Raw genomic sequence first — 13,335 nt, forward strand, 5'->3', positions numbered from 1 at the left:
CAATGCATAAGTGTTGTGAAATGAAAAGAAAATGCATGAGTATGTAAGAAAAAGTGAAGAATGGGTAGTTAGAATAGCTCGCATTTGTATAGGTCATTAAATAGGTTAGGTGGGAAAGTCTATGCTAATCAAAGATTCAAATCCTAGTCCACTTGACCATAAATGATCCTACCTTGACCCTAACCCCATTACAACCTAAATGAAAGACCTCATGATGAATGTATGCATGCATTGAATAAATGTTGATTGTTAGAAGAAAATCAAATTTTGGAAAACATGATTAGAAGAGAATTGAGTGAATTAACCCTTAAACACTTGAGTGAATAGAGCAGATACACATCCGGTGAGGGTTCAAAAGTTCAATCACATGTGTTCACCCATATTATCTATATTCTTGCAAGTTGGAACTCTTTTTGACAATTCAATACAATTGTGGTTTGGACTTAGTCCTTATTGCCTAGCTCTTGTGCTTACACATGCTCTCTTGGGAATTGATTTGTTTGAACTAAGCATTTCCAATTGCTTTAGATAATTGCATTTAGATAGGACTCATATAGTTTAGTAGCATTCAATAAATGTCATAACCCTTAGTTCCTTCTTACTTTAGCATGAGGACATGCTGAGGCTTAAGTATGGGGAGGTTGACAAACCCCAATTTGACGGTTTGTTTTGCATTGAATTTAGAGTATTTTGATAACCTTTTGTCACATTTAGCCTAGGAATTAGCATGATTTTGTTATCTCTCCCATGTTTGTGCTTAAGTGTAAAAACATGCTCTTTAAGCCTTATTTTGATGAATTCTAGTTCTTCTTTGATTCCATAAGATGCCTTGATGTGTTTGCTAGTAATTCCAGGATTGAAATAGGCTAGGCATGGATCAAAGGAAGCAAGGAAGGAAGCATACAAGTGGAGAGAAGCATAAAAAAGTCAAAGAAGCAAAGTCAGCCATGCACGCGCGCGCGCACAAGGCGCTCGCGCGCACATCGCGGAATTAGCCAGGGACGCGCACGCGTACCGTGCGTGCGCGCGCCAATGAGGGCACATGACCTCACTAATGCAACACGTGCCTGGCGATTTGAGAGGGTTTCTGAACCCATTTTTGGCGCCAAATTGCTAAGGAAAAGGAATAAAAGGATGAAGGATTAAGGGGAAGGCATCATTATCATCACCTTTTGACATATAATCACTTTTAGTTTAGAGTTTTAGAGAGAGAAGCTCTCACTTCTCTCTAGAATTAGGATTAGGATTAGGTTTAGTTCTTAGATCTAGGTTTTTAATCTTTGCTTTCTTCCACTTCTATCTCTCAATTCCTTGTAGTTACATTCAATTTTCTTCTATTCCTTTGATTGTAATTTCCTTTATGTTGTTCTTATACTTTGTTGTAGATCTAGTATTGTTCCTTCTACATTCTTCCAATTCAATAAGAGGTAATTCATAATAAATGTGTCTTCTTTGCTTTTCTATTGTTGATCTCTTATTTTTTGTAGTTGTAGATTCCTTTAATTCTTGTATTTAATAATGTTTACTCCTCTTGCACTTTATGTGTTTGTTAAAATGTCTCTTTTAGTTTTAGTGTAGATTTTGTTCCTCTTGGCCTAGGTAGAGTAATTAGTGATACTTGAGCTATCTAATTCCTTTGTTGATTGATAATTGGAGAGATTGCTAATTGGTTTGGAATGCACTAAAGCTAGTCTATCCTTGGAAGTTGGCTAGGACTTGTGGCTCAAGTCAATTCATCCACTTGACTTTCCTTTAATTAGTAAGGGTTAACTAAGTGGTAGCAATGAACAATTCTCATCACAATTGAGAAGGATAACTAGGATAGGACTTCTAGTTCTCACACCTTTCCAAGAGCCTTTTATAGTTTTTAGTTTATTTTCATTGCCATTTACTTTTCATGCTTCTTATCCAAAACCCCAAAATAACTCATAACCAATAACAAGACACTTTATTGTAATTCCTAGGGAGGACGACCCGAGGTTTGAATACTTCGGTTTATAAATTCTAGGGGTTTGTTTTAGTGACAAACAACTTTTTGTATGAAAGGATTAGTGATTGGTTTAGAACTATACTTGCAACGAGAATTCATTTGTGAAATTCTATACCATCAAAAATCCGTTCATCAGTGAACCACTACAGACTCTTTTTATTTTATTTTGCTACTTTTCTGTATTTTCTTTTTATTTTTATTTTTATTTTCTCAGTACTTATATATTGCTATTTTTATGTATTTTTACTCTATTTCTGCATTTTGCACTTTAGTTCATATTTTAGCCATTTAGTTTAGTAGCAATTCTAACTTATTAGTTATAGAAATTGTGGATTAATTAGTATAGTTTACCCTTTTTAGCATAAGATAGCTTAGTTTAAATTGAAATATAAAAAGGAGTAAACTAGGAACTTGAACATAATAAGAAACAATCCACACGACTTGTATATATAGCATTACATGTTAGTTAGTTATTTTTTTTTACAACATTTCATCAAGAAGAAACACTAGAACTTTAAAGCCACCTTAAGTTTTACATTGAGAATAATGAGAACTTTTAATTTTACTTGCATGACATACATAATTGATAAATGCTTTTTGAGCTAGAGAATACACAGCCTGTGAGTTTTGAGCTTAATTGTATGTTACATTCAAACCATAATTTTTATTCCTGTGTGTTCCGCCCTTCTTTTTTTTTTCTGATGTTCTTTACTTTGTTTTAATCTATATGTCCGATTATAGAATAGAAATACATACCAAGAGAGTAATTGAGGCCATTGTTTAATTTTAACTCACTTATCCCAAATTAGCCTACCCTTTACATCACCCTTGTTAGCCCCCTTGAGCCTTTAAATCCCCTTTTATTCTATAAACCACATTACTAGCCTTAAGCAGAAAAACAAAATAAAAATCCCAAGTTGAATCTTTGGTTAGCTTAAGGTAGGAAGTATGTATGGTTTAAATGTGGGAAAACCTATTGGGAACATGGATGATAAAAACAAAAGGGTAGAAAATTTGAAAAGAATAAAATAATTCAAAATAAAAAAATTTTTTGGGAAGCATGCTCATGTGAAATAAAAATAATTGAATTACCATGTGCATTAAAAAAAATAAAGTGTTATTTTTCAGTAGTTGAATAAAGGGGACACAAAAGAATTCCCCAAATGTGAAATAAAGCAACGCACATGGGATAAAAATAATAAACATTGAAACATGAGCATGTAACATCAAAAGTGGGAAAATATGGAAAAATAGGTAAAGAAGCTTTGCTTTACAAAGTATGTATGTTAGGTGAGATCTTAGACTAATTAAGGATTCACTTATTAGCTCACTTAGCCTTATACATATACTCTTACCTTTACCTTGACCCCATTACAACCTTAACTAAAGACCTCATGATTTTTGGTATGTCTATATTCTATAATGTTGATTGGTTAGATGAAAAACAAAGTTATAGAAAGTAAGAATAAAAAGAAGAATAGAGTGATTAACCCAATAAACACTGAGTGACTAGAGAGCAAACACAAAATCTAGTGAGGGTTCAATAGCTCATTAACATATATCTCTGCTAAAATTATTAATTGTCTTGCAAGTTTATAAAATGTTTTTCTCTCCCATTTCAATTGTAAAGGCACTTTATCAACTATCTAAGGTTTGGCTATATATATATATATATATGATTCCTTGAGAATGTGAATTAATTCAACTACATGCAAGCTTTATATACAAGTGAATAAAAATTAGAATTGCATGATGCATCTAGGTAGTTGCATTTAGATTAGATTGCATTGCATGGCATTCCACCACTTTAACCTAAAATTACTCTTGGACTTAGCATGAGGACATGCTATTGTTTAAGTGTGGGGAGGTTGATAAACCCATATTTTATGATATATTTTGTGCTTAATCTGAGTGATTTATTCAATCCTTCACCCACTTATTCATATTAATTGCATGGTTTTACTTTCCCTTCCTTATTATGTGATGTATGTGAAAAACATGTTTCCTATGCTTTAAAATTAATTATTTTAATTACCTTTATTTCCATTCGATACCGTGATTAGTGTGAGGAGTAGTTTCAGATCTTCTAAGGCAGGAATGACTTAAAGGATGGAAAGAAAACATACAAAATTGGAAGGAAAGCACAAAATAGAGATTTTGAAGAAACTGGCAGCCACGCGATCGCATGGGCGACGCGGCCGCATGCCAGCGCGAAAAGGCATTGACGCGGCCGCATGACTGACACGACCGCGCGCCTCGAGCAAAACACATATGACGCGGTCGCATGACTGACGCGACCACGTGACAAGGAAAACTCCGAATGACGCGACCGCGTGACCCACGCGGATGCGTGATAGAGGCCACGTACCAGAAATTACAGAAAACGCTCATAGTGAATTCTGAAGCCCTTTTTGGCCCAAATCCAAGTCTAGAAGGCATAGACCAGAGGTTATGAAGTGGGGGAATGCATCCATTCAGGGAGAGTCTCCAATTAGTTAGTTTTCCATGATTTAGATTTAGTTTAGAGAGAGGTTCTCTCCTCTCTCTCTCCTCTCTTTAGGATTAGGATTTAGAATTAGGATTTATGTGCTTTCAGGATTATCTCTTTTTATCAGGTTCAATATTCCTTTTTATTATTTTCCCAATTTTATTTATGAATTCTTCTATGTTACAGATTACTCTTTGAATTAATATTATTTGAGGTATTTCAGTTTATTATTGCTTTCTTTTATTTACATTATTGTTATTCCCATCTGAAGACATTTTTATTCCAGTAGATTTACTTTTCTCCTTTTGGTCTTGGTTAAGAAATCAGTAACTCAGGAGTTATCAAACTCAAACATGATTGATAATTGTTATCTTTGTTAATTAAATTGAACTTCAATAATCCCAATCTTTTCTTAGGAAATAAATAGGATCCGAAGATCAAACCAATTAATCCCTCGACCTTCCTTTGCCGTAGTAAAGGTTAACAAAGTGGAATTAAGATTCAATTTTCATCATCATTGATAAGGATAGCTAGGATAGGACCTCTAATTTCTCATACCTTGCCAAAAGTTTATTTACAGTCATCTATTTATTTTACTTGCCATTTAAATTACTTGTTCTTCATTTACTTTAATTGCTAATTAAACCATTCGCTCCTCATTCTTAAAACCCCAATTTACAACCTCCATAACCAATAATAAGAACATACTTCCCTGCAGTTCCTTGAGAAGACGACCCGAGGTTTAAATACTTCGGTTATCAATTTATTTAGGAGTTTGTTACTTGTGACAACCAAACGTTTGTACGAAGGGATTTCTGTTGGTTTAGAGACTGTATCTACAACGCGACTGTTTTTATAAAATTCTTTGCTGGCAAAAATCCTAACGTCAGTAACACAACGCAGAAGCTTCTTGATGTAAGTATATCGGCGGTGGTTGCGCCGCTCATATCTATCAAGCTTCCGGTGAAGATCTTCTATCCTTTGATGTGTGGATCTCAGTGGTGGTGATGATGAGCTAGAAGGAAAAAGAAGCAGCGGGGCCATGTCGAGGCTTGGTTTGTTCATGGGAAGGTGTAGGTATTTCCCGCTTGGGACCACATCGCCCTTAACCGGAACCATAATCTTCTTATCCTTGGCTTCCCAAGAAACACCCGCAGCAGCAACTAAGTCAGACACCAATGCTGGAAATGGCAAATTACCCCGGTCGTGAACTTGACTCATCGCTTGCTTGACAAGAGGCAGGATGTTCACTGGCTTCTCCGTGAGAACACACCAAACAAGCAAGGCGCGGTCCGCCGTGAGGGACAATGTTTTGGTGCTAGGTAGCACATAATGAGATAGGATCTGGGTCCAAGCTCTAGCTTCCACAGTGAGGAAGCGAGCGTCAATGGACTTAGGCCTCATCCGGAGTCGACCTTGGGTCCAAAATGCCTCTGGCTCAGCAATGACTCGGAGAATCGAGTCCCAATTAAATCCATACTTTCCTCGCTCACGTAGGACTTCTTGGTAGCCATCCATGTCACTTGGTGATGACAAGTCATCTTAGCCTAGTTTCACTAGCCTTTTTCTTTTATTTTCAATGGATTTATGCACTTTCTTGAGCCATAAGCAAGCCAATTGGGTAGATTTTCATGCTTCCTTTGATTTAATCAACCATAGATGAATTAATGCAATTTCATGAGGTTTTATGCTATAATTGTCACATATTATGAAAGAATGAATATCTCATGATTTTGAGCATAGCTTTGATGTGTTTGGTTTATTAATGATAGGTGAAGAAAGCTTGGAGAAAGGTTGAAGCAAGAAGGAATGGCTAGGAGGAAGAGAGGACAAAAAGTTTGAGCAAAAGCTTGCCTCAAACTTTAGCTCAAACTTTTGGAATAAGTGAAAACGAACCAGGGAGCAAAAAGCTTGACCAAAAGTTTGCCTCAAACTTTTGCGCAAACTTTTGGGCAAAAAGCTTGAGCAAAAGTTTGCCTCAGACTTTTTGGCAAACTTTTGGGAGAAAAGCTTGAGCCAACGTTTGCCTCAAACTTTTGGGCAAACGTTGGCATCACAAATCAACACCCTGGAGAGCAAAAGTTTGCGCCAACGTTTGCCTCAAACTTTTTGGCAAACGTTGGCGCCATGAACAACACACCCTGGAGAGCAAAAGCTTGCACCAACGTTTGCCTCAAACTTTTTGGCAAACGTTGGCGCCATGAGTGTGCAAGGGGGAGCCAACGTTTGAGCAAAAGTTTGACCCCAAACTTTGGCTCAAACGTTGGTAGCAGCAAGGATGGGGTGGCTGATATGAAAAGGTTGAGTAAAAGTTTGCCTCAAACTTTTACTCAAACTTTTACTCAAGCTTACATGATTCCAAACCTGGTTCACTTCGGTTCTTCTCCAAACTCCAAGAGCAATCAACCAAGGCCTCTATCAACCCAATTCCATCAAGAGCAAAGGCCCAATTGAAGGCTTGAAGACCATTTGAAGAAAGTGTATAAATAGCATAGGATTTAAGTTTTTGGAGAGCTTTTCTTTTAGTTTTGATAGAGAGTTTTCGGAGAGTTTTTGGTGTGGAGTAAATTTTAATTTCTAAGTCTCGGGGAAGGAGAATTGAATTCCCTTCCTCTTAGTTTTCTTGCTTTCAATTTCAATTACAATTGTCTTGGATCTTGGGTTGGAGAATTGAAGGAATTCTGTTTCAATCTCATCCTGAGACCTCTCTGTTTCTTTACTGCACAATTGAATTTAAATTTCTGTTAATTGCTTCTTCATCTACTTTCTCTGCAATTTACATTTCCTTTGCAATTGTTCTTGTTGGATCTAGGAAGGCATTGAGATATAGACTTGGTTATCTAGTCTGTTGGGTCCTGAGATCTGAATTATCATTTTACATTCTCTGTTTACTGCTTTCAAGCTCATTTACATTTCTGTTTCAAGATCCGATTCAATCCAATTCATCTTCCACTCTTATGTTTGTTGAATTTTACTTTGCCTTGTTTAATTTCTGCAAATCCAATTCCCAATTCCCTTTACAATTCAAGCCATTTACATTTCTTGCACTTTAAGATTCTGCAATTTACATTTCTTGCGTTCTAAGTTTCTGCCATTTAATTTCTTGTTCTTTAAGATTCAGCACTTTAAATTTCAGTTCTCTTTAATTTCATGCAATTTACCCATTCCCTTTACTTTCTATGAAATTTAAATTCTGCTAATCACAAATCTCTCAACCAAATCTTGATTCGCTTGACTAAATCAACCACTAAACTAAAATTGCTCAATCCTTCAATCCCTGTGGGATCGACCTCACTCCCGTGAGTTATTATTACTTGATGCGACCCGGTGCACTTGCCAGTGAGTTTTGTGTCGGAACGTTTTCCGCACATCAAGTTTTTGGCGCCGTTGCCGGGGATTGATTAGATTGACAATGATTAAGTAAAGTGGAGATCTAGATCAAGCATTTTTTCTTTTCTGTCCTTTAATTTTCAATTAACCCACTAACTGTTTGAATTTTTGCTTAAGCTAACTAAAACTTCATTCTAGCAGTAGATTGAAGTGTCACTGGTTTGTGTGTTTCTTATGTTCTGCTTGTATGTCAGATACAAGAAGAACCACACCCACCTTTCATGAACAAGACGAAAGAACTCTCAGGAGGTTAAGAAGAGCTGAAAGAGGGAAAAATATTGTTGGAGAAGAGGAATCAGAAGAAGAATTCCAAGATATGGAGGAACATTAAACCAATCCACCTGGTGGAGCAGACAACAACAATAACAACCCACCCCAGAGGAGAGTTTTGGCCTCCTATACCTTTGCAAATGCTAGACATTGTGGAAGCAGCATTCTCACCCCTAATGTCAATGCAAATAACTTTGAATTGAAGCCACAACTCATTACATTGGTCCAAAACAACTGCTCATTTGGGGGAGGACCATTGGAGGATCCAAATCAACATCTATCTACCTTCTTAAGGATTTGTGACACTGTCAAGTCCAATGGCGTGAATCCTGAGACTTACAAGCTTCTGCTGTTCCCGTTCTCATTAAGAGACAAGGCCGCACAATGGCTTGAAACTTTTCCTCAAGGAAGCATCACTAGCTGGGATGATTTGGTGACTAAATTTCTAGCCAAATTCTATCCACCTCAAAGAGTCATCAGGCTGAAAACTGAGGTGCAAACATTCACACAATTGGATGCTGAAAATCTGTATGAAGCATGGGAGAGATACAAGGCTCTGCTGAGGAAATGTCTACCAGAAATGTTCACTGAGTGGGACAAGCTACAGAACTTCTATGAAGGACTCACTCTAAAGGCTCAAGAATCACTTGACCACTCAGCTGGAGGATCATTGCAACTGATGAAAACAGCAGAAGAAGCTCAAAATCTTATTGACATGGTGGCCAACAATCAATATTTCTTTGCTCATCAAAGAAACCGCCAACCATCACAAAAGAGAGGAGTAATGGAGCTAGAAGGAGTGGACTCAATCTTGGCTCAAAACAAGATGATGCAGCAGTAAATTCAACAACAATTTGAGCAAATGGCCAAGAGGATTGATAGTCTCCAAGTTGCAGCAGTTAACACAAGCCAACCATCATCCACATGGGGGCAAAATGAAGAAACTCAAGAAGAACAACAACAAGAGCAAGTACAGTATATGCACAACCAAGGACCAAATAAAGTGTATGGTGATACATACAATCCATCCTGGAAGAACCACCCAAACCTCAGATGGGGAGATAATCACACCCAAAACCAATAACCATGGCAGAGGAACTCAAACCAAAACAACCCAAGAAGCAACCAAAACCACAACTAGCAGCAAACTAACCAGAACCCCTACAGAAAACCTCAAAACAACTACCCCAACCCCAACCAGTACCAATCCAATAACCAACCCACCAACCAAAATGCCTACCATCCACCACCCACATCTCACAACCCACCTTAAGTGTCACCTGAATCTCAAAGACTCACTAACTTGGAGACCTTGATAGACAAAATGTTGAAACACCAGGAAATGACAACCAAGAACCATGAAGCCTCCTTGAAGAGCCTAGAGAGGCAAATTGGGCAAATCTCCAAACAGATTTCTGTTGAGAGACCTTCAAGCTCACTACCGAGTGACACAATCCCAAATCCTAAGGAAGAATGCAAGGCAATACAATTAAGGAGTGGGAGAAAATTGATGAGCAACAATGACACTACAAAGAAGCAAGCAGAGAGCAGCAAAAGGTCAATAGAAGATGAGGAGCAAACAAAGGAAGATGAAGCCAAGAATCAAGTTGTGATGCCAAACAAGAGCACTGAGAAACTCAAAGAGAAGGATAAACAGTCAACACACACAGAAGAAGCCAATGATGATGATGCAATGACAAGCAAGCAAGCTTCAAAGCAAATTCAAGAAAAGGAGGAACAATAAAAATTTCCAAAAAAGGGGCATGAAGCAATTGAAGAGCCAACAAAGAATCAGAAGCAACAAGCAGAGAAGGCCTTTGTACCTCCACTACCATATCCCCAGAGATTCAACAAGGAGGCAAAGGACCAACAATTTCACAAGTTCCTTGAGACTTTCAAGAAGTTGGAGATAAATATCCCCTTGGCTGAGGCACTGGAGCAGATGCCTCTATATGCTAAGTTCATGAAGGAGCTAATCAACAAGAAGAGAAGTTGGCAAGAAAAGGAAACTATCATGCTCACTGAAGAATGTAGCGCTGTGATCCAGATGGGTATCCCACCAAAGCTCAAAGATCCAGGGAGTTTTGTAGTCTCATGCACCATAGGCAAGATAACATTGGAAAACGCCCTGTGTGATCTAGGTGCCAGCATCAACTTGATGCCTCTATCATTAATGAGAAAGCTTGCCATAGAAGAAATTAAACCCACCAGGATGTCACTAGTCATGGCTGATAGATCAATCAAGACACCCAATGGTATTGTGGAGAATTTACTAGTGAAGGTTGGAAAATTTATCTTCCCCGCAGACTTCGTAATCTTAGACACAGAAGGGGAAGGAAGCAGCTCAATCATCTTGGGGAGACCATTTCTAGCCACAGCAAGAACTACTATTGATGTGGAGAAGGGAGAAATGACCTTCAGGGTGCATAATGAACAAATGGTAATCAATGTCTTCAAATCAATGCAACACCCCTCAGAGCAAGAAAACTACATGAATGTGGACATGATTGAAGGGCTGGTAGAAGAAATGTTTGAAGACAACTATTTGGAGCATCAGAAAGGACAAAGAGAGGAAGTGATGGAAATACTCATTGAAGACAAGAAAGAGGACAAACCAAAACAGGAGTTGAAACCTCTCCCTCCTCACCTCAAATACGTGTTTCTTGGGGAAGCAGAGGCATTTCCAGTAATTATAAATTCCTCTTTGAACATGGATGAGGAAGCAAGGTTGATTGAAGTATTAAAAACTCACAAAACAGCCTTGGGGTGGACAATTGAGGACATCAAAGGCATCAGCCCTGCTATTTGCATGCATAAAATTTTATTGGAGGAAGAATAAAAACCTGTGATTCAACCTCAAAGAAGACTCAACCCAACCATGAAAGAGGTGATTCAAAAAGAAGTGATGAAGCTATGGAATGCAGGGATAATTTTCCCAATCTCGGACAGCTCTTGGGTGAGTCCGGTTCAGGTTGTGCCAAAAAAGAGAGGAATGACAGTAATCACCAATGAAAAGAATGAGTTGATCCCCACTAGGACAGTGACTGGGTAGAGAATGTACATAGACTAGAGGAAATTGAATGATGCAACAAGAAAAGATCATTTTCCTTTGCCATTCATCGATCAAATGTTGGAAAGACTAGCAGGCCATGCTTATTATTGCTTCCTGGATGGGTATTCGGGTTACAATCAAATAGTGGTGGACCCCAAGGATCAAGAGAAGACCTCCTTCACATGCCCATTTGGAGTTTTTGCCTATAGAAGGATGCCCTTTGGGCTGTGCAACGCCCCAGCCACTTTTCAAAGGTGTATGCTTTCTATTTTTTCTGATATGGTGGAAAAATTTTTAGAAGTCTTCATGGATGATTTTTCTGTTTTTGGCAATTCATTTAACACTTGCTTGCATAACTTAACTCTTGTTTTGAAAAGATGCCAAGAAACTAATTTGGTGTTGAATTGGGAAAAATGCCATTTCATGGTTCCGGAAGGAATAGTTCTTGGGCATAAAGTGTCATGTAGAGGTATAGAAGTTGATAAAGCTAAAATAGAAGTTATTGAAAAACTCCCTATACCTGTTAATGTGAAAGCAGTAAGAATTTTTCTTGGGCATGCTGGCTTCTACAGAAGGTTCATCAAGGACTTTTCAAAAATAGCAAAACCATTGAGCAATTTGCTAATGAATGATGTTCCCTTCATTTTTTATGACAACTGTAGACATGCCTTTGAAACTCTCAAGAGAAAGCTCATTACAGCACCAATCATCACACCCCCTGATTGGAATTTACCTTTTGAACTTATGTGTGATGCAAGCAACCTTGCTATCGGTGCTGTACTGGGGCAAAAGAAGGACAAATGGCATCATGTCATATATTATGCTAGCAAAGTGTTGAATGAAACACAGAAAAATTATACCACCACTGAAAAAGAACTTTTAGCAATTGTATATGCATTTGATAAGTTTAGACAATACTTGATCGGCTCAAAAGTTATAGTATACACTGACCATTCTGCTCTCAAGTATTTAATCTCTAAACAGGATTCAAAGCCAAGGCTTATCAGGTGGGTGTTGCTGCTACAAGAATTTGATATTGAAGTGAGGGATAGGAAGGGAAGTGAAAACCAAGTAGCAGATCATCTATCAAGAGTGCCACAAGAAGCTAAGCAAGACAAACCACATCAAGTAAATGAGAACTTCCCTGATGAACACCTTTTCCAAATTCAACAAACACCTTGGTTTGCTGACATAGCAAACTACAAGGTAGGAAGGAAGATACCTCAAGAATTTTCCAAGCAACAAATGAAGAAATTACTCAATGAAGCAAGGAAGTTCTTGTGGGATGAACCTTTTCTATTCAAGAGATGCTCTGATGGAATGATTAGGAGGTGTGTCCCTGAAAGTGAAATGAAGGACATACTATGGCATTGCCATGGCTCAGCATATGGTGGACACTTTGGACCAGAGAGAACAGCTGCAAAGGTATTACAGAGTGGGTTTTATTGGCCAACCATCTTGAAGAATGCCAGAGAGTTTGTTCGCCAATGCAATGAATGTCAAAGAACTGGAGGATTGACAAAGAGAAATGAGATGCCTCAAAATTTCATCCTGGAAGTGGAGGTGTTTGACTTATGGGGCATTGATTTCATGGGACCTTTTCCTCCTTCTTACTCTTTCAGATATATCCTGGTGGCAGTAGGTATGTATCAAAGTGGGTGGAAGCAATAGCCACAACCACCTGTGATGCACAGATTGTCCTCTAATTCCTTAAAAAGCACATTTTCACAAGATATGGAGTACCCAAGGGGCTGGTTAGTGATGGTGGTGGTCACTTTTGCAACAAACAGATGGAGAAACTCCTCCACAAATATGGAGTAATCCATAAAGTAGCCACACCTTACCACCCTCAGACTAATGGCCAGGATGAACTCGCGAATAGGGAACCGAAGAAGATCCTAGAGAAAACAGTGGGAAGCACGAGAAAGGATTGGGCTAGGAAGTTAGAAGATGCCTTATGGGCATATAGGACAGCTTACAAAACCCCTATTGGCAAGTCACCCTTTCAGTTATTATATGGCAAATCCTGTCACCTCCCTGTAGAGCTGGAACACAGAGCTTTTTGGGCCACTAAACTCCTCAACCTTGATTCCCAAGCTGCAGGAGAGAAAAGGTTGTTACAACTAAATGAGTTAGATGAATTCA

Source organism: Arachis hypogaea, chromosome 19 (assembly GCF_003086295.3).
Source record: "Arachis hypogaea cultivar Tifrunner chromosome 19, arahy.Tifrunner.gnm2.J5K5, whole genome shotgun sequence".
In the NCBI taxonomy this organism is placed as follows: domain Eukaryota; kingdom Viridiplantae; phylum Streptophyta; class Magnoliopsida; order Fabales; family Fabaceae; genus Arachis; species Arachis hypogaea.